The sequence below is a fragment of the Mirounga leonina genome, unplaced genomic scaffold, assembly GCF_011800145.1.
Source record: "Mirounga leonina isolate KUSES-001 unplaced genomic scaffold, KU_Mleo_1.0 Mir_201, whole genome shotgun sequence".
Taxonomy (NCBI): Eukaryota; Metazoa; Chordata; class Mammalia; order Carnivora; family Phocidae; genus Mirounga; species Mirounga leonina.
In genome coordinates, this window is record NW_023270504.1 from 10,041,220 (window position 1) to 10,069,112 (window position 27,893).

The 27,893-nt window shown below is 35.4% G+C and overlaps 1 protein-coding gene across 4 annotated transcripts in view; it reads left to right on the plus strand.

Annotated features, from left to right (window-relative positions):
• Nucleotides 1-27,893, plus strand: part of SOX5 (SRY-box transcription factor 5) — a 1,007,739-nt gene that overhangs the window by 223,009 nt on the left and 756,837 nt on the right. Inside the window, exon 5 of one of the 4 annotated variants that reach the window (XM_035028069.1) lies at nt 22,644-22,773. The exons of the other annotated variants lie outside the window; for them this stretch is intronic. The gene's annotated coding sequence lies outside the window, so the exon portion shown is untranslated. The remainder of the gene's footprint in view (nt 1-22,643; nt 22,774-27,893) is intronic. 4 annotated transcript variants of the gene reach the window in all.

A 27,893-nucleotide genomic window follows, 5' to 3' on the forward strand; every position in this document is an offset into this window, starting at 1 on the left:
AGAGCATAAGCAGGGGAGAGACAGAGGGAGACAGAGGGAGACAGAGAAGCAGGCTCCCCACTCAGTGCATGCTTGTGCTTTCTCTCTCTCTCTCTCTCTTTTTCTCTTTCTCTTTCTAAAACAAACAAAAAATCACCATGACAGCTATGTGAACTGCATCTTCCCTCAGAGAACAAATACTACTCTCTGGTCAACATCTTCCATTTTCTTTTTCACAGCTCTGAGTTTTTTGGTTTTTTTTTTTCCCCTTTTTTAACATGTATTATTTGTTTCGGAGGTACAGGTATATGCTTCCATTCTATTTTATTAAGTTGATCTGGTTGTCAGTTCTTGTACCTGTACTATCATTTATTCATTCAGTTGATATAGCTCCTTAATAAATCTCATTAAGGATGTTTTCCCTTATTTTTTTGACTAGATGAACTTTAGATACATTCTGAAGTATCCAAAAATGTCCATTGGGAGTGTTACTAAAGGGGCATTAACAAACAAACAAAACAAAACAAAAAACAACTAACAATATTAGAATCTGGCAACTTTGTCTCTTCACTGTTATTAGTGGTATAATATATCTTGTAGGTATTCAGTTTTTTTCCTGGTCTGTTGGATTGGGACAAATAATTTTTATATTAAGGAATTATATACTGCTATTTTTAATTTACTGAATGTCCATTTTTTGTTGTTGTTGTTAAACATTAACATAAAGTGGATTTTTTCACATTTTAAAATGCCATTTTATCCTCTAGCAAGATGATCATACTGGTGTGAATCCTTTTATTAATAGATACACTAGTAGTACACTCTTCTTGGATTAATGATAAATCTTTTAAGATACCATTAAGTTTAGTTTGCCTGCATGTTATTTAGATTTTTCCCATCTATATTCATAAATGAGCTTGGTTAATGTGCTGTCCCTTTGACCAAAATCTGTTTTAATCTGTTTTACATATTGAGCTTCCATAAGAATTTTATTCTAAGAAAGTATTCTAGTTAGAAATTTATTTAAATTTGCAAATCATCAATTTATTCTGTACTTTTTTGCTGGCACCCTTCTCCAATTTAGAATCGGTATTAAACTAGATGGTAATAGGAACATGGTAACTTCCTATATTTTCTATGCTTTATATCTTCATTCTTAAAAAAGTTTGGAGGAATTTGTTGGTGGACAAAAAAAATAGGATTCCAAAGTGTAATGACATTGGAATATGCTAACTCTTCTGATATCTTTCATAGTTTTTCATGTGTATTTGGGCTGTCATCATGTTAGTTGAATTTTTTTTTTTTTTTTTTAGATTTTTTATTTATTTTTTTGACAGAGAGAGACATAGCGAGAGCAGGAACACAGCAGGGGGAGTGGGAGAGGGTGAAGCAGGCTTCCCGCAGAGCAGGGAGCCCGGTGTGGGACTCGATCCCAGGACCTCGGGATCATGACCTGAGCCAAAGGCAGACGCTTAACAACTAAGCCACCCAGGCGCCTGAATTTTTTTTTTTTTTTTAATGTTCAGTTAGCCAACATATAGTACATCATTTGTTTCTGATGTAGTGTTCAACGATTCATTAGTTGTGTATAACACCCAGTGCTCATCACCACATGTGCCCTCCTTAACACCCATCACCCAGTTACCACATCGCCCCACGCCCCTCCCTCCCGTAACCCTCTATTTGTTTCCGGGAGTCCAGAGTCTCTCGTGGTTTGTCACCCTCTCTGATTTCTTCCCATTCAGATTTCCCTCCCTTCCCCTATGGTCCTCCGCGCTGTTCCTTATGTTGGTTGAATTTTGATCAGGTTTTCTTTCGAAACAACTTCAAACAAAATGAAACCCTCTGTTCCTTGTTAAATCAATGATAGACAATTCACCTGATTACTCACTTTGTGGGACGAGCACATTCTTCTCATCTTTTCATCCACTTCTCTTGACTTTCTTCTATTTCCCAACCTCCTTCAACACTTCAACACTTTTATACTATCACAGTTGCCATTTATTTTCTGTATTGTTACCATCCTTATGTCTTCTGTGATTTGTCTGTAGGTTGATTCTAAAAGATAAAACCAATATACAATTTGGGATATTGAATATTTGGGATAGTCCTGCTCTCTGGATCCCAGTATTAATGGAGAACATTTCTAGTGCATATTTCAAATGGTTACTACATTCTGCTACTCCACCCCTCACCCCTATGCATCCTCTCAGTTTTCCAGACCTCCAGTCAGATTATCTGTCCTAATCGTTTCCCCTTTTCCCTGGAGACTTTCTGCCCACCTATTCAAATCTTGACTGTCTTACTGCTACTTACTGCTTAGTTTTTCTCCTGGGTCAGATCTCTTATCTCCTGAACTCTTCATATCTTCTTCTTTTTTGGTTTCTCTCAATTATTTCCTCAATTTTATTGGGGGATCACCTCAAGTAAGTTTCTAGGTTACATGCCATTTAAACCTCCACAGATCTCACATATCTCAAAGTATCATTAATCTCTTTCATATTGGATTAATAGCATGGCGAGGCTTAAAATTCAAGATGGGAAATTATTTTCTTTCAGAGTTTTGAAGCCATGATCTTTCATCTTCTAGAATGCAATGTTGCTAAAATCAGATGCCAGGTTAATTCGTATTTCTCTGAGGACATGTTTTAGCCCCTCCTTTTAAGTGTTTTAGATCATTCATAATATTTATCTTCTTGTGTTCTGGAAAATTCTTTGCTATTTTGCCTTGAATAATGGCCTTCCTTTATTGTTTTTTGGGGGGGGATGATATGGCTACCTCTTAGACTTTCTGTTTTGATCATCTATAGAATTTTTATTTTATCTCTCAAATATTCTGCCCCTTTCTATTTATTCCATATTCTGGGAAACATTCACATCATTACTTCAGACACTTCTATTAATTTTGTTTTTATCAGCAATTGTATTTTAATTTCCTGCAGTTCTTTTGGACTTTCCAGTTACTCTTTTTTCTTAAATTTGCTTTATGGGTGCTGTATATTCTCGAGTCTAACAAGTGGACCCCAAAGCAAGTATATTAAAGATCTCATTCTTCTGTTAATAAATTCCAAAGGGCTTTTGTTGTTTATCTTTTATACTATAGGCTTTTCTCAGAAATTAGGTGATCCATTGCTGCCCATCATTTTTCAGAATGAGGCAAAAGAAAAGCCACTTCAAAGGTAAGTTACAATCATGGGGCTTGACTTAGTGCTAAAAATAGCTGAGTTGCCTGCATTACCTTGGAAGACTGCTAAAGTCAAATAGGGAAGACTTTACTCTGGGGTGTTGACTTCCATACCAGCTGGCCTACTTTTTGTTTTTTTTTTAAGATTTTATTTATTTATTTGAGAGAGAGAGAGAATGAGAGACAGAGAGCATGAGAGGGAGGAGGGTCAGAGGGAGAAGCAGACTCCCTGCCAAGCAGGGAGCCCGATGCGGGACTCGATCCCGGGACTCCAGGATCATGACCTGAGCCGAAGGCAGTCGCTTAACCAACTGAGCCACCCAGGCGCCCCATGAGCCACCCAGGCGCCCCAGCTGGCCTACTTTTTTGACAGTTTGGACCATTTCTTTAATAAAGAATTCATTTTTTTTTTTTTTTTACATGGGGATAATATGGGACTTGAGAAATCAACTGTTCCTTACCAGGTGCTTCTGTGAGTACTTTCTCTTTCTGGCCTACCTCTACTTCTCCATGGTACCTAATACCTCCTACGCTGGACCTCTGATAGTGAAACTGGCTCCGTTTCAGCTGCAGCCCTGTATATTTATATTCTAGCTTATGGCTGCTTCCTTCATCAGTCATTGCTCCTCCCTCTGCTTTCCATCTTCTGGAAACTTGGTGAAATCTCTTAACAACTGATAGTCTTCTTATTCTTCAGTGTTTGTGTTTGTAACTTTTAGAAATGCTTTTACTCATTTCAGTAGAAGTTGGAGGGAGGAGATGCATCAAGTCAAAGGATTGTGTTTAGATCGCTAGCATGCTATATAGGCATCTTCATTTATTTTCTTATTTTCTCATGCATTCGTTCAAAACATATGCTTGCCCTGTCTGCCATGTGCCAAATTGTTTCCAAAGGTAAGGCCTTGAACTGAACTTCCCAAACTCCCTGCCTTTGTGGAGCTTTTGTTTGAGTGGAGCCTTGTAGATAGATCATTAGGAAGCTTGCTTGGTAGGGAAGGCCAAGGCAGAATGTCATGGCTATGTTATTACTGAGAGAAGAAAAGGAGACCCAGGCAGCATTGATCGCAGGGAAATGAAGGTCCTGACTGCTTCAAATATGCAGCCTGAGCCAACTCGTTCTCTCCCTGTCTCGCCATCTTGGAAAGCAGCATGCGTCATGCCCTGGAGGCCCAGATCATACCCTTACATAGGCGTGTTCTATCCCTTCTTCCTCTTTTTTATCTTGAATACTTCTGTTAGATATACCTCTTATGGAAACAGTGTTGAATTTGTTTCTTTTTTTTTTTTTAAACATTTTATTTATTTATTTGACACAGAGAGAGAGAGAGCGAGAGAGGGAACACAAGCAGGGGGAGTGGGAGAGGGAGAAGCAGGCTTCCCGCAGAGCAGGGAGCCCGATGCGGAACTCGATCCCAGGACCCTGGGACCATGACCTGAGCTGAAGGCAGACGCTTAACGGCTGAGCCACCCAGGCGCCCCTGAATTTGTTTCTTAAGCCAACATGATTTTTGCCCCCAAGGGGGAAATTTAACTTTTTATTTATTATCATAATTGATGTATTAGTCTTACTTGTCTCAACTTCTTTTATGTCTACATTTTCTGTTTTTTTCCTTTTTGCTTTCTTTTCTTTTTCACCCTTTGTGACACAGGGTATGTTTGTTTTATGGGTTCTTCAATGATTTGTGTGTTATAGATCTTATTTATTAATCTATTCGTGGACACCTTTAGGTTTTTAAACATAGATTTAAGATGGCATCTTCTCATGTTGAAAGTTAAGAACATACCACCAATGTTTAAATTCTACTTTTGTAAAATGAGTAATTTACCATGTTTTTCTACCCCTCTGACTACTTGTCAGATGCTATCATCATTTCTAATTTCCTAAGTTGAGTCATGCTCAACAGCTTGATTGGAAGAGTGAGTGGGAGAAGTTTACCTGTGTTATTGTAGTGAGCTAATAGAGTAAACTAACTTTCTTTGCAGTATAAATCTTGGTAGGATTTTAGTATATAACATATAAGAACATGGCAATATCTATGTTTATCTTTTTCTTTGAAAGAGCTGAGAGAAACCTTAAACACGTATCTTAGTCTTAACTCACTGGAAATAAAATTTTATGTCAATAGAAATATTTTTGTATGATTTTAAGCATGCTTTTGTGGTACTACAGAGTCAAATGATATTGGGGTTTATAAAAACATTTAAAAAAGAAAATCAACTTGAAATTGTGGTTTTATTTTATGAACCGAGTAAAGAGGCTTTAAGGACAGCTAGTTGTATTAAAGCAACAGAGAAAACATAGTTAAATAGTCTTTAGGCAACATGTAAGGATGATAATAAAAGTAGTTTGCAGTCCCCACACCTCTGAAATTTGTTTTATTCATTGCTAGGGTTCCTTTAAAATTCATTTTAATTAAGTCTTGGCTGTATCCTGACAAGGGTGAAAGAGTTAAATAATTTTCTTTGCTACCCACTTTTTGTGTATATCTGAGTAGCGGCTCCACTATGGGGAGATGTGTGGAGGTAGAGAAATATCAAACTCAGCTTTTGCTCTCTGTGGATAATAAAAATTACCCACTTTCTCACAGATGTCAAATCTGGCAGATTTCCATAGAAAATTTGGATTGAATGTCAACTACCCAAATTATTTTAGTGTCTGCTGAAGTGTGTGCTTGGCAGGGATTTCAGCAGGAAAATAGGAAGTGGGTTTGAAAACATTAATAATATCTGAATACAACTCCTTAAGCTGATTGTTCCATAGATGAACCGAAGCATATATTGTCCTTGCAAACCAGAGCTCTCCAAGAAGTCCAGGTGGACACATTGTTAATGTTTCAAATATAGAAGTTGAGAGGAGGGCTTATTTAGGAAACAGAATTTGGTATCATGGGTGGATCTTTGCCTTCTCCTTGAATAGTTTAGATTGGCTAATTAACCACTAAACATAGTCTAAATGGCACAAATACCATGTAGGCAAAGAAGATAATTTAGGTTTTATTAGTTATAAATCATTTGTAGAAAGATAGATTTGTTCAGAAGTGTCCTGATATTTGGTCAGAAGAAATGAGTTCTGATATTGACAATGACCTTCAGAAGTCTCCATCTTTTCAGCCCTTAGTTTTCTCATCTGTAAATCAAAGGGGATGTATTACATCATCTTTAGGGGTACTTTCAGCATGTTTTGATCCGTGTTGATAAGGAAAAACTGAGATAACTCAATATTAGAGAAATCTACTTAGTTTGTTTCCCATGAGAAGAAACAAAGCCCCTTTGCTTGAGAAAGAAATTAAAACTGCTGTATATCAAGTAACATAAAATGTGTTCTGAGCAGTTACACAATTTAAAGGGATTAGCTTAATCATAGCATACATTTTAAATTTATATAAATGTAACTATTGTTATTCATCAGAAGTACTCATCTTTCCTCTTTCAAATACTATGTCATTATGAAATGTATTCATTCATTCAGCAAATATTTATTGAGCACCTACTATGTCTCAGACACTGCAGAATGCTAGGTAGTAAACAAAAAAGACAAAAACACCCTGCCTTTGTGAAGTTTACACTGTAATGGGGAAGGCAAATAATGAACAATATGAACAATTAATACTATGTCAGATAGTGGAGATGGAGGAAAGGAGACTGGTTGTGCATTGCGTGTGTGTGCGCGTGTGTGTGCATGCGCATATACATTACAAATTGGGTGGTTAGGGAAGGCTTTGCTGAGAAAGTGAAATGTGCAGCAGTACCTGCAAAAGGTAAGGGAGGGAACCATGCCAATATCTCAGAGAGAAGCATTTTGGGTATAAGACATAGAAAATGCAAAACCCTGAGGCAGGAACATACTGAACATAAAATGTAGAGAAAACCACAGCATTGCTTCATGCCCTCAAAAATACTAAAAAAAAAATTATTATTCACCATCTATATGCCAGACATTCTTTATTTTCTCATGAAGTTTACCATCTAGTAGGGATAAATAAGCATATAAACAAGAGCAATTGAATAAAAATATGCAGGAGCTGTGAGAGTTTGTTTTTTTTTTTAATTTTTATTTTTTTTAAGATTTTATTTATTTATTCATGAGAGACAGAGAGAGAGAGAGAGAGGCAGAGGGAGAAGCAGGCTCCCAAGGAGCAGGGAGCCCGATGAGGGACTCGATCCCAGGACGCTGGGATCATGACCTGAGCCGAAGGCAGATGCTTAACCATCTGAGCCACCCAGGCGCCCGCTGTGAGAGTTTATTAAGGGCACAGTGAGCCCTCAGAGAGGAGGAAGTGGTCAATTCTATATGGGAGGTCAGGAAAGAATTCATACCAAGTCTGTTCCCACTCCAAATTGCATCATAGGTTGCTCTTAATGCTTTTTATCTTTGCAGACATTCAGGTTAAGATAAACTATTGTATGGCTTTAAATATATAAGGAATGGCATGAATATGCTGGAAGATCTTTCTTCAATTTTTGTAGGAGAGAGTAAGTAAAAGGAAGCAACTATTTACAAGGTGTTGTACCAGGCACTTTATGCATGTGGTCTTATTTTGTTCTCACCAGAATGCCACATGGTTCTCCTGGTCCTTGTTTTAAAGATGATGAAACTTAGGCTCTGAAAGGCGAAGAGATTGTCCTCAATTACAGAGGGAGTAAATGATTGAACCAGGATTCAAATTCAGCCGTTCTTCCTAGCTCCCAGGATGTACGTTCCTATCTGTTTGTACTCATCCATGGTTACATCATCAAATGGGGACTTTGAGAAATTATGAGATTAAGGTAATAGTGAGGGTAAGAGGTGGGATTATAGACTCTTGGGACTGGAATTGCCTTAATAAAGTTTCAGCCCAAAGTTGGAAGGCTTCACTTCAAACTTTTCTGACAACTCTACATAATAAAAAATAACACATGTTGAGCACCTTACCTAACACACACACAACACACACACACACACACACTCCTACTTCTGGGGTGGTTACTATTATTACTCCTATATAAAGTGCTCTCCTATTTAATCCTCACAAGTCTTTGAAGAAGATATTATTGCCTTCATTTGGGAGACGGTTTATCCATTCCATTCTGGAACCCTCATTCTTAGAATTCATGGGATTCATTTCAGTATCTAACAACCCATATGGTTGAGAATGTCCTTTTTTATGCCATATCTAATAGAGCTCTTCTCCACTATCATGAAAACATATCCTCTTCTTCCTCCACAGTGACATGATGAAGCTATTCTTCACTGTTCTTTATATACTAGTATATACTTGTAGATGGCTAGATTCTTCATTGAGGGGAAAACAATGAGAATGTATTGGCATTGTCTTATCTTTTTCTAGATCAAGGTTCATTGCACATCCCGCTATCTTGCTCTTTCTGTTGCTTTTCTCAGTGACTATCCCCTCTCTGATTTCTTTATGTAACCATCTGAGATATCTCTGAAATATACATATTGATTTGTTTGAAAATGTAGTTGACATTTAAATTGGTTATAAATGAATTATAAAAGAATACACTCTTTTTTTTTTAAGATTTTATTTATTTATTTGACAGAGAGAGACACAGCGAGAGAGGGAACACAAGCAGGGGGAGTGGGAGAGGGAGAAGCAGGCTCCCTGCAGAGCAGGGAGCCCGATGTGGGACTCGATCCCAGGACCCTGGGATCATGACCTGAGCCGAAGGCAGTCGCTTAACCGACTGAGCCACCCAGGGCCCAAGAATACACTCTTAAATTATAGATATATAATTCTAAATTTTTCATAGTATAAGCCCAACTGAAAGCCTACATTTTTATCCTCACAATCAACAATTTTAGTGTGTATCACATTTTATTATGTTCAATTAGTATGCTTTATTTTAAGGGTCTATATTTCAACTTTCATTTAACAAATAATTTTTTAAAAACTGTTATGTGATGAGACTAAATAATTTTTCCAAGATTACATAATTATAAGACTACTAGAACTAGAATTATCTTGCCTTTTATTTAGGGGAACAATATATCCAAATTTGGCTATTTGCCCCACTTTGGTACCTCAAATGTTTATTAATTTGTGGTTTGTATCTAAAGGAGAAAAAGAAAAAAAATATTTGCATTTTTTTTTTTAAGATTTTATTTATTTATTTGACAGAGAGAGACACAGCGAGAGAGGAAACACAAGCAGGGGGAGTGGGAGAGGGAGAAGCAGGCCTCCCACGGAGCAGGGAGCCTGATGCGGGGCTCGATCCCAGTACCCTGGGACCATGACCTGAGCCGAAGGCAGACGCTTAATGACTGAGCCACCCAGGTGCCCCAAAAAATATTTGCATTGTAATGTACAAAGTATGAGGCTTAAGAAGATTCGATAACTTTTTCAGGTATAAAAGATACTAACTAAAAACTTTTATTAAATGTTTCCCAGGAGCTAGGCATTCTATTAAGTTTTCTGCATGTATTAATTCATTGAAAGTTCACAATACCTATAATATAGTATTGTTATTTCCAGTTTACACACAGAGAAGCTGAGGCACAGAGAAGTTAGATAACTTGCCCAAAGACATAACTACTAGAAAAAATTATCTAGGTAATTTAACTTTACCATCTGGCTTGTAACTACTGTGCTATTGGTCACAAATAAGAGATGATTATAGGTTTTTATTATTTATTTTAAAGATTTATTTATTTTATTTATATTTATTATATTTAAAGATTTATTTAAAGATATTGTAAAGATTTTAAAGATTTTATTTAAATATGTTAAATATTTTGTTTAAAAATTTTATTTGAGAGGAGAGAATGAAGGGTAGGCAGGGACAGATGGAGAGAGAATGAGAGAGAGAGAAGCAGACTCCCTGCTGGGCAGGAAGCCCAATGCCAGGCTCAATCCCAGGACTCTGAGATAATGACCTGAGCCAAAGGCAGACACTTAACAGGTTGAGCCACCCAGGCACCCCAATTTTAGGGTTTTTAAATAATGATTTAAAAACAGGTGGAATTTCAGGACTGCTAATATATGTGATAGAGTGTTGCAAAAACTTGTCTTTTTTAAACAATGAATAAATGTCATAACTACCTATAGAATTACACATGCAAAATAGTCCTTCCTTACATTTAGTTATGAATAGGAAAACTAGCATACATGGGTATTGAAGAAGAATTTCAAGAAGAGATAGAGATAGTTTGACAGAACTCTAATTAGAGAAGATAGCTTATCTGAGAATCAATTTAATATATTTATCCATCTCTTCTACCAAAGACAGTTGATAGAAATGTTTGAACCTTGATTTCTCACACAGAACAGTAGAACACTAGGAATATGATTAAGATTTTTCCAAACAAAAGATTTAATGAATTAATATCATGAATAATGCTTAATTACTAATTGCTACATCTCAAAACCAGCTTTAAGGAAAAGGACATTTGAAGTAAAATTTGAAGATATATAAGACCCAAGTTCAAAATTATTGCTTCCTTTTTACTTCTTTAAGCATAGAATCTGAGCAACTGACAGCAAAGAACTATCCCGTCCACTTTTGTTTTAACAAAGTGTTCTCCTTGTCTTAAGGTCATTATCTTTCCTTTAAAGGTAGAAATCCTTAATACACTTAATTCGCGGCAGCCATTATTTAGATATAGTAACTTATTACATTTTTAAAATAACTGAGGCATTCTTCTCTATCATCCCTAGTCATTTTGCAATCTTTTTCAAAATATTATGTCAACTTATTCTCCAGGAACTTAGCTAAGGGAAATGAAACTTGCTCTCCTTTTTAATTTTTTTTACTTTTCCTCCCATTGGAAGTATAAACTTTATTTATATTCCCTTCCCAAACAAAGTTAAAAACTGCACAGCGGGCACAGTCCCTTCACTACAACTTACCAATACCAGGAAACAACCAACTCTGGGCACATGACCTTTTTACCCACTCTTTAATATTTTAAGAGACCATTTACATTTTTCCATTATTTAAAACTGTAATAAAGTACCCTAAACTTGATAGCACTTACAAGGGGAATTTTTCTTTTCCTCCTAAACATTTAAATTTAGCAGTGATTTTTAATTATTTGGAACATACTCTTTAATATGTTAACATTTAAAATGTGTTATAAAGAGATTAATGTTGGGGCGCCTGGGTGGCTCAGTCGTTAAGTGTCTGCCTTCGGTTCAGGTCATGATCCCAGGGTCCTGGGATCGAGCCCCGCATCGGGCTCCCTGCTCGGCGGGAAGCCTGCTTCTCCCTCTCCCACTCCTGCTTGTTCCCTCTCTTGCTGTCTTTCTCTCTCTGTCTCTCTCTGTCAATTAAATAAATAAATAAAATCTTAAAAAAAAGAGAGAGATTAATGTTAATACATTGTGGAAAATCTACCATATTATTTTATTTATGTTTTAACGTTCAGAAATGGTATGCTGAAGTTATAGATAAAGTTTGAGAGTGTATGTGCTAGAAAATTAGTATGATTTGTGTCTGGAGTTTTCTACCTTGCTATCATGACTCTGTCACTAATTTAATCATATGTATATATCTTACTCCTACAGTTATACATCCTTACCTATTTGTTTTACTCTACAACCTCACTAAACTGTTTTGAGAATGAATGAAATAATTTATATTATAAAAATTAATACATTGTTTTATTACAATGGTACATAATTATCTGGAGGACTCATTAAAACAGATGAATGGGCTGACCTCCATTGTTTCAGAATCTGTATGTTTGTGTAAGGTCTGGGACTATGCATATCTAACAGGATCCCAGATGATACTGATGCTGCTGGGCCAGAGATCACACTTACAGAAGCACTGTCTTATAAAATTAAATGAGGTTAAAAAACACAACTCAGTAACACAGTAGTAATGCATGGTTTATGTTTGAATGGAGGAGAGGGCTTGATCTTGAATTTGCTTGCATTTTTTAAGGTAATAATGACTGGGAAGCATGACCGAAATAACGTGTAGAGATTAGGACAGAGCCCATTGTTTTGCACTGCCCCAATCCACACTCCCATCCCATCTTGTTGTGAATATGGTTTTGGTTTCTTCCCCAAGCAAAAAGTTGACTACACAATGCAGAATTTCATTAACAGGGGTTTCTTGTTTGCAGGTAGTCTTTTTTTTCTTCTTCCACTTTTAACTTGTTATCAAAGGTATAGCAGAGAAAATGTGAGATGATTCAGTATAATCTCTGTGAGAAACATCAGCTCCCTGTGATGCCAACATAACAGTTTCAAACGTTTTACAGGCAAGAAAATTTAGGTCAGCCTTAAAGAGAAATCTATCCTGGAATTAATAATCGGACACACACATAAGTGGGCGCACGCACATACGCAATTTTTCTTTCAAAGCTGTCATTATTTCCATCACCTCCATTCATATCTCTCATTAGAATAAACATTGTTCGTTGGCAATATAGTTAGCATAGACTTTGTTATCTTGTTTGGTTCTTATGCTTTCTAAATGCCTCTCCATCTGGGTAGAGGTGATCTGTTTAACTTGTCATAAGTCACATCAAAAATAGCACCTTAAGCAAGTACTTAAGTTCACTTTGCTAATAACGATAATGTGTGACAGTCAATGAGAAACAAACATATGTCCATCTAATTTACATTTACCATCACTGTGGCAAAAGTTACTACCTTGATTTTTTCATCTTATGAATGGGATACCTAAAAGTCCATGAACAAGCATATAGCTAATAAACAGCATTAGAAATTGAATGATGGATTTGATCTCACTGCTGTTTATTTGACAGATGGGAATCAAACAGACATAAACTCTGTACTTGCAATTTATTGCTGGGAAGGAAAATTGTATGCCCAAAATGCCATAAGACAGGTTGTTCTTCCAGCATTTATAGTCTGGTGGGAAAGAGAAAATAAAGGTCCTGTAGTCTTTCAAAAAAAGGCAGTTTTAAGCCATTTTCAACATAATATTTCAGATTTCCAGTTTGGATGAGAATGTGAATATATCAGGGCCAACTTCTGAACATTTTGAGGTTCATTCACATAATATAGCTCTTTTTTTCCAATTTCAGTTTTAATTCAAGTTTGTTTTAAATGAATGATTCTCTACCCAACCTACTGGGCAGGTGCCTGGTATATATTCTATTTGCAGTAATTGTAAATAGTCTTCCTTGAACTGCTAAAATGTGTTCTATATGTATATAGTTTGATTTTTCTACATTCTAACTAGATGGCTCAAATAATTGTTTGTTCAAATATATTGAGTCAACACGATAAAACTAAGATAATCTCTTAATGGCATGAATATGAAATGAGCACATGCTATTCATGGCTCTGAAATTTTAAAAAATACTTGTACAGGGTTATTATACAAATGTATTGTATTATATTCTTTGATCTTTGGTTATGGTTAGTCTTTAAACACTTCAATATGAAAAAATTGTAATGTTCACCTTTTGGGAAGATATCAATATTACACTTCATGTATCTCTTTAATTGCAATTATTTAATGTTTAATCTTCAAATTTCATGCAAATATAATTAGTAAGAATTCTATCAGTATAATTATCCACTTGAGATTTCTCTGTTCAAACATAAATGAGAGTAGCAGTATCTTAAGTACATGGAATTTTATTAATTAATGAAGAAATTTATTAATTCACTAACATTGGCTACTCATCTATCATGTATTAATATCAGAACTGAGTTTTTAGACATTTTTAATCCATAGATGAACTAGTTAACTTTGCAAGGAATGAGTTTGTCTGACAGCTCTTGCTATAGCATGATAACTCTGGCTAATATCCTCATACAAACAGGCCTGCTAAAAAGGGAGCAGGGAGGGGTACCTGGATGGCTCAGTCGTTAAGCATCTGCCTTCGGCTCAGGTCATGGTCCCAGGGTCCTGGGATCGAGCCCCACATCGGGCTCCTTGCCCCGCGGGAAGCCTGCTTCTCCCTCTCCCACTCCCCCTGCTTGTGTTCCTGCTCTCGCTGTGTCTCTCTCTGTCAAATAAATAAATAAAATCTTAAAAAAAAAACAACAACAACAATAAAAGGAGGCAGGGAAAGGAAATGTGAATGACTTAGCACAACACAGAAAAAAAGACAAAACTCACATCTTATAGATGGTACACTGTGTAGAAAATTTAGAATATGAAGAATGTTGTATTAGATTGGTCACAGGAAAGAGTTTTATGACTTCGTAATGAATTGGCTTAGTTGTATAGTCAAACTATGACCATATTTGTGCAAGAGGAAATTAAATCTGCTCATATTGTCCAGGGAAAAAGTTAAAACTAAGCAAAGACACTAGACAAGACTTTGCTCTAAAGAATAAAAATAGAAATTGGAGAAATCTGGTGAAGGAGAACAACCAATTTAGTGTGAAATCATTGAAAGCATAAATAGTGGAGATGGGGTTAAAGATTAAAGAGTTGAAAATAAAATAATAAAATGTATAAAGGAAAAATTAACAAAGGGAAAATTCTCTTATTAAAGCTAGTTGTTTGGAACAATTAGGAAGAAGCATTTTATAAAACAGTTTTTAACTTGATTGTATGAAAACCAAAGGAGTCAAAATAGAGATTGAGAGGAGGAAATCCTTGTCTTTGAAAGTAACGATTATTCCACTTTTGGTGCTTTTGTGCAACTTGTGTAATTTTTCCCAAATTTTTTTTTATATGATTTTGTGCTGATCCCAGAGTTTATGACTGTGGTGTGCACTGAGAATGCAAAATGAAAGGAAACCTGAACCTGCCTACAGGAAGTTTAGCAGTCTAGTAGAAATATAAACAAATGACAGTAGGAGTGATGTCAGCAATATGGTTGTATGAGACTTTCCTCATCATGTCCACCCCTCAACACCAGCAATTTGGCATCTATCCCTGGGCAAAAGTGCTTTTGTGGGAGCTCTGGGAGCTAGCACTTTATGCCAAGGGACCTGGGAAGAGTCTCACCTCCCCATGCATCTGGTAATAGGCATTTGGACCTTGGTCCCAGCTGTGGACTGGGTGGTGGCCCATGATCTTTCAACCATGGTTTGGGAGCCCTGGAGAATGAGGGCCACCCATGAATGAGAGAGCCTTTGTGGAAGTCCAGGCTTCCAGAGGAGAAATTCCAGCACAGCATCATAGGAAAATAATACAAGTTAAACACATAGGAGAGGAACACTGAATCATAAACTGTATGAGTAGGGGGCAGGAAGCAGCTGAGAGAGCACATAGGACTCTACGAAGACATTGGAGTGATTTTTATCCTACTGTGACATGAACTCCATCAATAAACCCACCCATGAACCATTGAGGATGCCTCAACTAGTCTCCCTAGCTGACCTGTGGGTACTCCAAGCACTCGGTATGTCTCACCCACACCCCCTCCACCCTATATCTGGCTCCCTGCATGCACTCCTGATAGCGGCAGTGAGAATGAGAAAGGTAGTCCTTACCTATCACTAATTATTCTAAATATAAATGTATTAAATTCTTCAATCAAGAGATACAGACTGGATAGAAGGATAAAAAAACAAACAAAAACAGAAAAACCCACAAGACCCAAAATACACTATTTCACAAGACTCATGTCAGCTTTAAGGACACATGTAGGGCCAAAGCAAAGGGTTGGAAAAATATTCTATGAAAGTGGAAACCAAAAGAGAGCAGGAGTAGCTATACTGATATCAGATAAATAGCCAAACCTTTAACAAGAGACAAAGAAGGCATTTTGTGATGATAAAGTCTCAATTCATTAAGAGAATATAACAATTATGAATATATATGCACCCAACATTGGAGCATCTAAATGCATTAAGGAAATATTAACAGATCTGAAGAGAAAAATAGACATCAATGCAATAATAGTAGGAGACATCAATACCCAACTTTCAACAATGGATAGATTATCCATACAGAAAATTAATAAGGAAACATTGGGCTTGAACTATACTTTAGACCTAATGCATCTAACAGACATATACAGAACATTCCATCCAACAGCAGCAGAATACACATTTTTTTCAAGTGTACATTCTTCACAAGTGTACACAGAACATTCTCCAGGAGAGATCATGTGATAGGTTGCAAAAAAAAAAAAAAAATTAAGTGAATTTAAGAAGATTGAAGTCATACCAAGTATTTTTTTCCCCTAACCACAGTGGTATGAAACTAGGCATCAATAACAGGAAGAAAACTGAAAAATTCATAAATACATGGAGATTGAAAAATAGACTCCTAAGCAACCAAATGGTCAAAGAAGAAATCAAAAGGAAAATCAAAAAGTATCTTGAAATAAATGAAAATAGAAATACAACATACCAAAACTTACAGGATGCAGCAAGAGCAGTTCTATGAAAAAAAAAAATTATAGTGATAAAGCCTACATTAAGGGAAAAGAAGGATCTCAAATAAACATCATAACTTTATAGCTCCAGGAACTAAAAAAAGGACAAATTAAGCCCAGAGTTAGCAGAAGGAAGGAAATAACAAAGATCAGAGTAGAAATAAATAAAATAGAGACCAGAAAAACAATAGAAAAAATCGATTAAGGTATGAGCTGAGTTTTGAAAAGATAAGCAAAATTTACAAACCTTTGGCTAGACTAAGAAAAAAGAGAGAAGACTCAAATGAAATCAGAAATGAAAAAAAAAGGAGATATTATGACTGATACCACAGACATGCAAAGGATCATGAATACTATGAACAGTTCCATGGCAATAAAGTGGATAACCTAGAAGTAATGGATAAATTCCTAGAAACATGTAATCTGTTAAGAATGAATAATGGAAAACAAAAAAGAAAACCCAAAAAACAACAAAAAAGAGTGAATTATAAAGAAATAGAAAATCTCGACAGACCAATAAAGAGTATGGAGATTGACTCAGTAATTAAAAATCTCCCTCAAAAGAAAAACATGTACACACACACACATACACACACAGAGAAAAGAAAAGCACAGGACCAGATAGTTTCCCTTTTGAATTTTACCATTTAACAAAGAATTGATGGCTTCTCAAACTCTTTAAAAATACTGAAGAAAAAGAAACACTTTCAAACTCATTTTATGAAGCCATTATTATCCTAATCCATAGCCTGATGAGGACTACAAGAAAACTGCAAGCCAATATCCCTGATAAACATAAATGCAAAAATTCTAAACAAAGTATTAGCAAGCTGAATTGAACAGCCCGTTAAAGGATCATATACCATAATCAGGTGGGATTTATCCCTGGGATGCAAGGATGGTTCAACATATACAAATCAATAAATATGATACTCTACATTAATAGAATGAAAAATAAAGATTATGATCATCTTAGATGCAAAAAAGGCATTTGACAAAAGAAAATAACCTTTCATGATAAAATCTCTCAACAAATTGAGTACAGAAGAAATTGCATCATCATAACAAAGGCAGAATACGAGAAGCCCACAGCTAACATTACACTCAGTGGTGTAAGGTTGAAAATTTTCCCTCTAAGATCAGGGTGAAGACAATGGTGCCCACTCTCACTATGCCTGCCTATACATAAGTTAGTACTAGAAGTCCTGGCCAGAACAATCAGGCAAGAAAAAGAAGTAAAAGGCATCCAGACTGGAAAAGATGAAGTAAAATTGTCTTTATTTACAGATTATATGATCTTGTATGTAGAAAATACTAAAGGCTTCATCAAAAAACTATTGGAATTAATCAACACATTCAGTAAAGTTGCAGAATACAGAAATCAATAGCATTCCTTTTTTTATTATAGACTTTTTTCCTTTCTTTTTTTATTATGTTAATCACCATACATTACATCAGACTGTTCAATAGCATTTCTATATAACAAAATGAAATGTCTGAAGAAGAAATAAAGAAAACAATCCCATTCACAGTAGCATCAGAAACAATAAAACACTTAGGAATAAATTAAACGAAGAAGGTGGAAGATCTGTGTAAGACTTTGATGAAGAAAATTTAAGAAGACACAAATAAATGGAAAGATATTTTGTGTTCATGGATCAGAAAAAAGTAATATTGTTTAAAATGTCCTTACTACCTAAAGTTATGTACAGATCTAATGAAATCCCTATCAAAATTCCAATAGCATTTTTTACAGAAATACAAAAAACAAATTTGTATGGAACCACAAAAGACCCTGAAGAGCCAAAGCAATCCTGAGAAAGAAGCTAGAGGCATCACACTTCCTGATTTCAAACTATCCTACAAAGCTATGGTAATCAAAACAGTCTGGTACTGGCATTAAACACAGGTACATAGACTGTTAGAACAGAATTTAGAGTCCGGAAATAAATCCCTACATATAAAGTCAACTCTTATTTGACAAGGGAGCCAAGAACACTCAATAGGGAGAGGATAGTCTCTCCAATAAATGTTGCTGGGAAAAATGTATAATCACATGCAAAATAATGAAATTAGACTCCTGTCTTATTCATAAAAGTGAACTTGAAATGGATTAAAGATTTAAACATACGACTGTAAAACTCCTAGAAGAAAACATAGGGAAAAAGCTCTCTGACATTGGTCTTGACAAAGATTTTTTTTTTTTTATATTAATGCCAAAAGCATAAGCAACAAAAGCAAAAATAGGTAAGTGGGACTATATCGATTAAAAAGCTTCTACACAGCAAAAGAATCAACAAAATGAAAAGGCAGCTTATGGAATGGGAGAAAATATTTGCAAATCATACATATGATAAAGGATAATGTCCAAAATATATTAGGAATTCATACAATTCAATTGAAAAAAAACAAATAATTCCCTTTAAAAATAAGTAGAGGAACAGAAGAGACATTTTTCCAAAGAAGATATACAAATGGCCAAACGGGTCATGCAAAGATGCTCAACATCTAATCATTGGCTAATTGCAAAACGTGGAATGCTAATCATCAGGGAAATACAAATTAGAAACCACAGAGACATCACGCCACAACTCAGAATGGCTGTCATCAAAAAGACAAGAAATAACAAGTGTTAGCAAGGACATGGAGAAACCTTTGTGCATTGCTGTTGGGAATGTAAACTGGGACAGACACTATGAAAAACGTTGCAGTTCCTCAGAAAATTAAAAATAGAACTACCATATGATCTGGCAATCCCGGTTCTGGGTATACATCCAAAGGAAATGAAATCAGTATCTTGAAGAGATATTTGTACTTCCATGTTTATTGCAGCATTATTCACAATTACCAAGTTATGTTAACAACCTAGTGTGTCAATGGAATAATGGTTAAAAAAGATACTTTATATCTATCTATCTATCTATCTATCTATCTATCTATCTATCTATCTTCATCCATTCATTCATTGACAGACATTAGGTTGTTATATCTTGGTTATATATCTGTATATATATGCAGTGGCATATTATTTAGCCATGAGTAAGAAGAAAATCCTGTCATTTATGATATGTATAAATCTTAAGGACATTATGCTAAGTAGAAAAGGATAAATACTGTATGATATCATTGATATGGGGAAATATTAAAAAAAAAATCCTGAACTTACAGAAACAGAAGAGAATGCTGGTTGCCAGAGTCTTAGGGGTAGGGGAAATGGGGAGATGTTGGTCATAGAGTACAAACTTTACATTATAAGATGAATAAGTTCTGGGGATCTAATGTATAGCATGGTGATTATAGGTAACAATACTGTAGTGTATACTTGAAAATTGCTGAGAGAGTACATTTTAAATCTTCTCACCACAAAAAAGAAATGGTAATTATTTGAGGTAATGGAGCTGTTAACTAACACTACTGTGGCAGTCATTTTGCAGTATATCAGATCATCAAACCGACATATCAAATCATTTTGCAGTATATTAAATTATCACATTGTATACCTTAAACTTACATAATGTTATAGGTCAATTACATCTCAAAAAAAGATTATATCTCAATGAAGGTGGAGAAAAACAAAGCAAAAACAAATGATCACAATAAACCATGATGTGAATGATGACACAGCATGCACAACCTGCTAAGTTATTACTCAGAAGGAGAAATTGTTAATTTTGTTAGGAAAGGTTGCCAATCATGGAAGGCATCAGGGAATGAGTGACATTTGGGTGTCGTTTGAAGGATGAACTTTTGTTCAAAGAATGATGTAATGTATGGCGATTAACATAACATAATAATAATAAAAAAAAGATGAAGCTGCATGTCATAGCGTTAATTTGATAGTGCAAGATGGTAGCTTTAGGAGTTTAAAATAGGAAGTCTAGTTAGATTCTTCATAACAAATGGCCTTTTAAACCGCACTATTGGGTTGTATTTTATACTGTGGGAAAGTCATATCATCTGATTTGTTTGAAGTTTAGGAAGATCCCTCTGGATGGATTTCAAGGGGAGAAAATAGTTATTTCACACATTCAGGTAGGATTTGAAAGAGACTTAAAGAAATAGCATCAAGGAAAGAGAAAGAAGGATGATTTTTAAAAATATTTAAGAGGGTAAAATCAATAATTAATGATTGATTATGGGATGTAAAGGAGAAATGTAGTTTAAGTGACTCCCGGCTTTTGGCTTGGAAAAATAGGTGACTGGTTGTTATCGAGTAACATTGGATTGGGTTTGGAAATAAAGAAATAATTCATAACTCATTGATGGGGCTTTAGAGTGCAGTGGTGATTTGCCAGATATGTGGATGGACAGGAGAAGGGAGATAATATGTTAGCTTGAACAGGATACACAAATATTCATGCTTAATATCGGTAGAAACTGGCTATGTTTATTGATAAGGGTGAGATAAGTCAATAGAAAAGCAAACATATGAAAGAATAAAACAAGGGAGGGATGAAATAAGAAAGGAAGAGGGTGGCATGCAGAGTCAGGCAGACAGGTGAGCCTTGAACAAAAGTCTCCTCCTCCTTAGGAACGGCAGAGGACAAAGAGGCAGCACGAGTGAGAAGACAGAGGGGTAGACGTGGGTCACCCTTTATGGAGGGAGTGGATTACTGTGGCCTCAGTTGTTTAGTATAAACTGTCATCTGCTGAGGTGGAACCTGGTCAACAGGGGTAAAGATTGAGGAAGGTGTTAGTGTGCAGATAATCACTGAAGGGGTTGGGTTAGGTGATTACTAAAAACAAAGGAAGGTATGTTACGAGCACTGAAGTTTTATAATTTTGCAGATTTCCCCAGCAACACTGGTTGTACCTGGATAGTGCTAATAATAATAACCAACATTTTTGAATGTTTATTATGTAACAGGCAATGTTAAATCCTTAATCTTCACAACATATTTATGAGTTAAGCATCATTATTCTCATTTTTATGCAAGAGGAAACAAGGCATTGAAAAGTATAAAAGTGGAGAAGGCAGATCATCAACATAACTATTTAGGCCTAGGTTCATCTTCCAGTGATAGGATAAGCCAAAATAGCAGAGGCTTAACCAAGATAAAGGTTTCCTTGTTTGTTCGAAATATCCCAGGGTAGTCAGTCTAGAACTAACATGACCTTCTGTGGTTTCAAGGACATGGCATTGCTGTACCATTTCCAGGCCTATCTCAAGATCCAGTATGGCTGCTGGTGTGTCAGTCATATTTCAGACATTGAGAAATATGAAGAGGACAAGAAGGACATGCTTCTTCCCTTTCAGTTAATGTCACATCCCAGAAATTACATACACCACTTTTGCTTATACTATTAGAACTTGGTTGCATGGCTATGTCCTGATCCAAAGAAGGCTGTGATATATTTTTATTTAGAGTAGATAAAATTTGGAATAAGGGAAGAGCAAATAGTGGGGAGGTCTCTTATCTTGTTTAATTGATCTAGATTTGGACTATTTCAGGTGACACTGGATGAAAAGAGAAAGGGATAAAGAGATGAGTGTGCAAACAGAGTATAGTTAAGTGATGAATTACAATAAAGAGAAGGAAAACCAAGAAGTGGCTCATAGATAGAAGGAAAAGGAAGGTGGAAAGGCCTGATGACTTGGTGAAGTCAAAGACGTGTTGTCAGTATTACTGAACAATAGGACTTTATGGATAGTTAGTTCCTTGAGATGGAGATTGTGTGAGAAGGGGAGGATGTAGTTGAAGATATCAGGGGTGGAGGAGGACCAGTGACAATGGAAAGAGGCCTTTTGGTATTTTGCAGATGTCAGGTGAATATACTTAAGGGCCAGGCAGTTAAGGGATGGAGATGAAGATCTTAAAAGACTAGGACCAAGAATACTTTAATGATTATTATCCAATATATATCACAGTAGTGTTGACAAGAGTTTAGGAAACTGTTTCTTATTACTGGGATAATGATTATGCTATTCATTTTGGACACATACTCAGTCAAAGTTCAAGTTTGCTTTACACAGATGACATTTGTTTTATTCAAAATTGCAAGTGTTCAAAATAAGTAGTGTTTCACATAACTGAATCTTTCATTCAATGCAAACCATTCAGATGGAAAAGTTCCTAAAATGTGCTACAAATTGCTTTCTTAAAATAATACACAGAACATATTTTATGGTTGACACTCATTGTTAATCATAACTGTCAGTTATTGTCCTGGAGTGAAATAAAAGACTCAGCTTTTTCTCTCTCTCTTTCATTATAGGAGTTCCTCCATGACACATTGACATTCTATAATTTTAGAAAGCTGGCTTCATCTTGGTCATTTTAACAGTTTGGCTGTTCCCTGGTTCCCCAGAATTAGAGATTGTAAGATGCTGACCACTGGATAAAAGGTTACTATAATTTTACAAATTAAAACTTATAAAAAACTTTCCTTTTTTTTTAAAATCTTGTCTTAGGACCAAATTATCTCATGCTATCACCAGTTTCTTACTTACAGACTGGAAAGGATTTGTTCAAAAAGAAACCCTATTTTGCTTTCAGAAAAAAAAAATTTTTCAAATGAAGACTATCCTACCTAATAAGGAATGCTTTTTAAAGCAAGCCTCTATTTTTAACTTTAAAAATTTTGATTTTTCTCTAAATACGTTTTGAAACGACATGTGGAATTTAAATGTAGTTGGCACAGCTCTATTTCATTATTCTCATATACATGCTAAGAGATATTGAAGCTTGTGAATTTCTGTGCACTAATTTGTATTTCTGCAGATTTTCTGCTTCCTTCTTCCTTCTACCCCCAAAAGTTAGGGGGCCAGAATAGGGAATTCCAGTCATTTGTGATGATTGAGTTGAAAGAGTGCTGAAAATTTTGCCAATTGTATGGGTAATAGACAATCTTTGAAAAAGTGCTCTCACGGCAGATCATTCAGATAGGTTGTGCTAATGTCAAGTCTATTGCTAAATGTCGGAAAGAGGCAAACAAATGTATGCATTTCATTATGTACAGTTTCATATGAATGGGAGAGGTGGTGATTCCTCTGCTTCTTTGGTTGGTAGGTATGACTAGGTGCCAACATGGACTCTCCATCCCTCCCCCTCTACACCTACCCCCACCTCACTCCTGCTTACTCCAAAGATAGAGCAAAAGATGAAATTAGTCATTTTAAAATCATCTTTAGAGAATTCTGCTTCCTGGCACTTCCTTCACATGTTAGGACTCCAGTGATTTTTATTCCGTAATTACCAACCAAGTGAATACCATAAGTGACAGAGGTGGCTGTCCCCCAGCAAGGCTGTGCCTGCAGAGGCTACAAAGCTTTCAGGGTAATGCAGGCAGCTTCACAGTTGTCTGATTACCAGTGGGCCCAAGTGATGTGAAAGAGAAGCCCGTGGCTGAAGATCCTTAGCTTTGAAGGTAGGTTCAAAAAGAGTCACATGCCTCCGTTTTCTGAAAGCCGAGTTAGATGAACAGATATTTGGCACTTTCAAGATTTCTTTGTGGGACTTAAAATTGTAACTTTCATTTGTGCCCAAGGCCTTCAGAATAAAGAGGACCACATGCTGGAAAGGTACAGCAAGGATGGTTTTTATCTGAACTGGTTTCTCTTTTATTTTTGCAACTAGAGGAAATTAGTAAAGCTTTCTAAATGATTTGCTGGATGATAATTATTAAAGAAGAAACTTTTATATTTTATTTTGATTTTTCTACTCTTGATTCTGGTAATGAAAGTCATAAAAAAGCCAGTAAGGGACAGGGATGAATCAACTTGGTCATAGCCTCTATATGTATTAATTTGAAGCTTTGAAGAAAAGGTGTCTTTACACATATATTTTTATGTAATACTGTAAATTATTAGGGTGTGCAAACAACCTTCCAAATATGGCAAATATTCAAAGAATTTAATGAAATTTCTGTATTTTTTCCCTTTTTTTTTGTTTTTTAATGTCTTCATCTTTGTAACTTACATTCTTTTAACTAAATAGCAAGAAATATATGGTAACTGCAGAGTTCTAAAATTTAGTAGATGTATACATTCTTACTTCAGTTCACCTATTTAATAGGTGTTTCTCTATAGGGAGCTAGAAATGGAAGTGTAGCTTAACTAGACCTAGTTAGTAAGAGCACAAAAGATGAGTTAAAAAAAAAAAGAGAGAAGATTGAAGAAAAGTTAGAAGTGAAGAGACAAGACAAATGCAAGATGAGAGTAAATAGGCAACTTATGTTATTTGATTTCAAAGAGGTACCTTCATGTTAAAGTTTTGTGCCTTACTAATGTGTTAATTCATTAGTTAATCCATTAATGCATTAAGTAGTTAACATTTATTGAATATTTATTATAGTCCTGGAACTGTTCTTGACATTGAGGATGTATTGATAAACAAGACAAAGAGCTTGGAACTAGTGGTGAGATGCAGCCATGTTAGCATCTAGCAATAAATGAATACTGAATACCTACTATGTTCCAGGCTCATTTCTTTGTACTAAGGATATAATAATGAACAAAGCAAATAAAAATCCCTGCCTTCTTGGGGGAATGACAGAGAATGGACCCAATAACAGAAGGAACAGTAAATGGGAGGATGTCTGTTGTGTTCAGGAAGAGTAGTAGATCCGTGTGGCTGGAGCAGGGTGCATTGAAGAAGTGAATAGTAGGTCATGAAGTCAGAGAAAAATTGGAGCCAGGTCCTTTAGGCCTTGAAAACATGATAAGGATTTTGGCTTTGACTCTGAACGAGATGAGAAGCCTTGATAGGGTTTTGGGCAGAGAGAACCAAATAATGTTTTAAAAGGATCATTTTGGCTTCAGTGGGGAGAGACCAAGGTTTTGGTTAAGGAATGAAACCCAGGAGGCCAGTCAGGAGGCTATTGCTGTCAGCCAGATAAGAGATCATGGGGGATTGGATCAGTGGGGGAGATGGTGAGAAGTGGTCAAAACCTTGATTTATGGTACTTAAAAGATTTAGTCAACAAGATTTGTTGACTCAGGTGAATATGTGGTATGCAGAAGAAAAATCACAGATGACTTGAGTGAGGATTTTGGCCTGAGTAAATGGGACTTGACTATTTTTAATTACAGAGACTTGGAGAAGAGTAGAGCAGGTTTGAGGATAAAAACTAGACCAGTTTTGAACGTGAGTTTGAAATTCCTATTAAATATCCAAGTAAAAATATTTAACAGAACTGTGGGCTGGAAATATAAATGTGAGAGTCATCAGCAAGAAAGTGAGCATAGACAAAAATGGAAAGAGAGAGAAGGAATGTGAATATGGATATAAGAACTAAACCCTGAAACACAAATAAATGTAATAAATTGTCAGAAAGGGTTCTAGATTTTATTGCAAATGTTATGGCAAACTCTTGGCGCATTTTGAAGAGGCGAGCTCTAAAATGGGAAAGTTGTGATTAAAAACTTAACAGAAAACTGAGAAAGTTTTGCACATATTCCTTATATTCTTTACACTGTGATTTAAATGTAGTTCCTATATATCGGTAGGATTGGGGAAAAAATAGTTATGATCACAATGTAAGTTGAAAAGAAGTTATTTTTCTTTCTCTTCATTAAATACACTGGAGTCCTTAATTTCTTTTCTTGAGTGCCAATTTCTTTGAGCTTAATTTATATAGAATCCTTTATCACTTGTTGTAAAGGGAATTTCATTAAACTCTGAAGTTATATATACTTTTTTTTGGCACAGTTTATGACATTCAAACACTGCTAAATATTTGCCTGGGATAAAACATGTATTTGCATTGTTATCGTTTTATATATTTTTAAAAAAACCTCCCAGACATCATACTCTTAGTCAAGCTTTATTCACTATAAAAAAGGGAGGCAGATAATCATTTCCTGACCGTAGGAAGGCATGGATTCTGGGATTGGATAGGAGGCCAGATATCTGATAGGAATCTCATCAGACTTTAGACATAAATAATGTCAAAAAATTTAAAAATGTGTCCATCCATCTTCAAAATTTCTACTAACAACTTAACCTGAAAATAATTCAAATCAACTGACATAAAATGATTAAAATTATTCTCTGGTGATAGTTGAATAAATTCTATTTATTTTTCCCAGAGACATCAGGTTTGAGCTAAAACTGGAAATTCATTTGTATAATATTATGTTCAGTCCCACTCCTAAAATATACATATGCAAACTCTGGTTATTTTTTTTTCCAAAATTAGTTCAACAAACTTGGCACATAGTAGGTGTTTGACAAAAAGTTTATGAAATACAAAAGTAGATGTCTGCTATCCCAGAACCATTTTAAAATTTGGAAATATAGGAAAAGTGAGGAAAGAAAAAGAAAACAAAGCACTGAAAGTCCTTTATAGCTCAGATATTTAAACCAGTTAAGCGTTAATGTGTACTGTCTGTTTCCCTGACTTGACAGGACTGAGTTATTTGCACTTAGAATTAACTCCTTGCATTGTTAAACTCAAGTCTTCATTACTTCACCAAGTGTCTGTGACTTCTCTTTCCACTTACTATATTATCATTTTTCCTGTCTTTTTCTCCAAAAAAGATTTAGTTTGACCAATATTATAGATTTTATTAAAAAGAATATGTAACAGTATTAAGGCATTATATAAAGGGTTCCTGTATAAAATGTATATATTATGTGTGTATATGACACAAATGTCCTGGCACTGGGGATAGGCTGAATTGGGGAAGTTGATTTAAATGGTAAAAGATACTTTCTTTTCAAGGTGTTAATACTTTCAAGAAAGCTTTACATATTTATAATGTAAGGGTATGTCATTAAATAGATGCTTCTCCTCAGAGTGATGACATGGTTTAGGAGCAAGCCCATAGACAGTAATAAATAACACATGGAACATTCATATTTTACAAAGCACTTTACAGACATGTTAAATATATTATCTTTGTTATAAATATTGTTTACCCACGATTTTGTATGTGTGAAACTAAAGCAACACAAGTAAGGATCACCCCTCTCAAATCCTTCCAGGAAAACATTAGAATATAAATAAATTTAGTAAATTAAAGCTATTTATGTCCTGTGAAGCCATGTTTCTTAGCAGTAGAGGTGGCCTTTAAACATCTTCACTTCAATCTAATGAGAAGTGATCACTTGATCTTTTAAAATACCACCTCCCTAAGCTCAAAAGCTTGAGAGTTACCATATAATATTTGACTTAGTATTTTATATCCAGCAATCAGATAGGGAAAATGTTGCTGCAGATTAAAAAATACTTGCTTTGACAAGCATATCAAAAAGATCGTATCATTCCAAATCAAGTACTGGAACTAGTACTGATAGGGCATGTTAAGAACTTGTAGTTCTCCAAGTTATTACTTGTAAACAGAAGTGTAAAGAGTAATATTTATTTTATTTGTATCCCCTTTCCTGATATGCTTTTTACAACTTGTATTTCCATCTTTTATGTTACTTTGTAAAATCGATTTCTGAGTTTACTTGTTATATTTTTATGCCATATATATATATATATACACACATATATATGATATGTATATCAGAAGAAGGG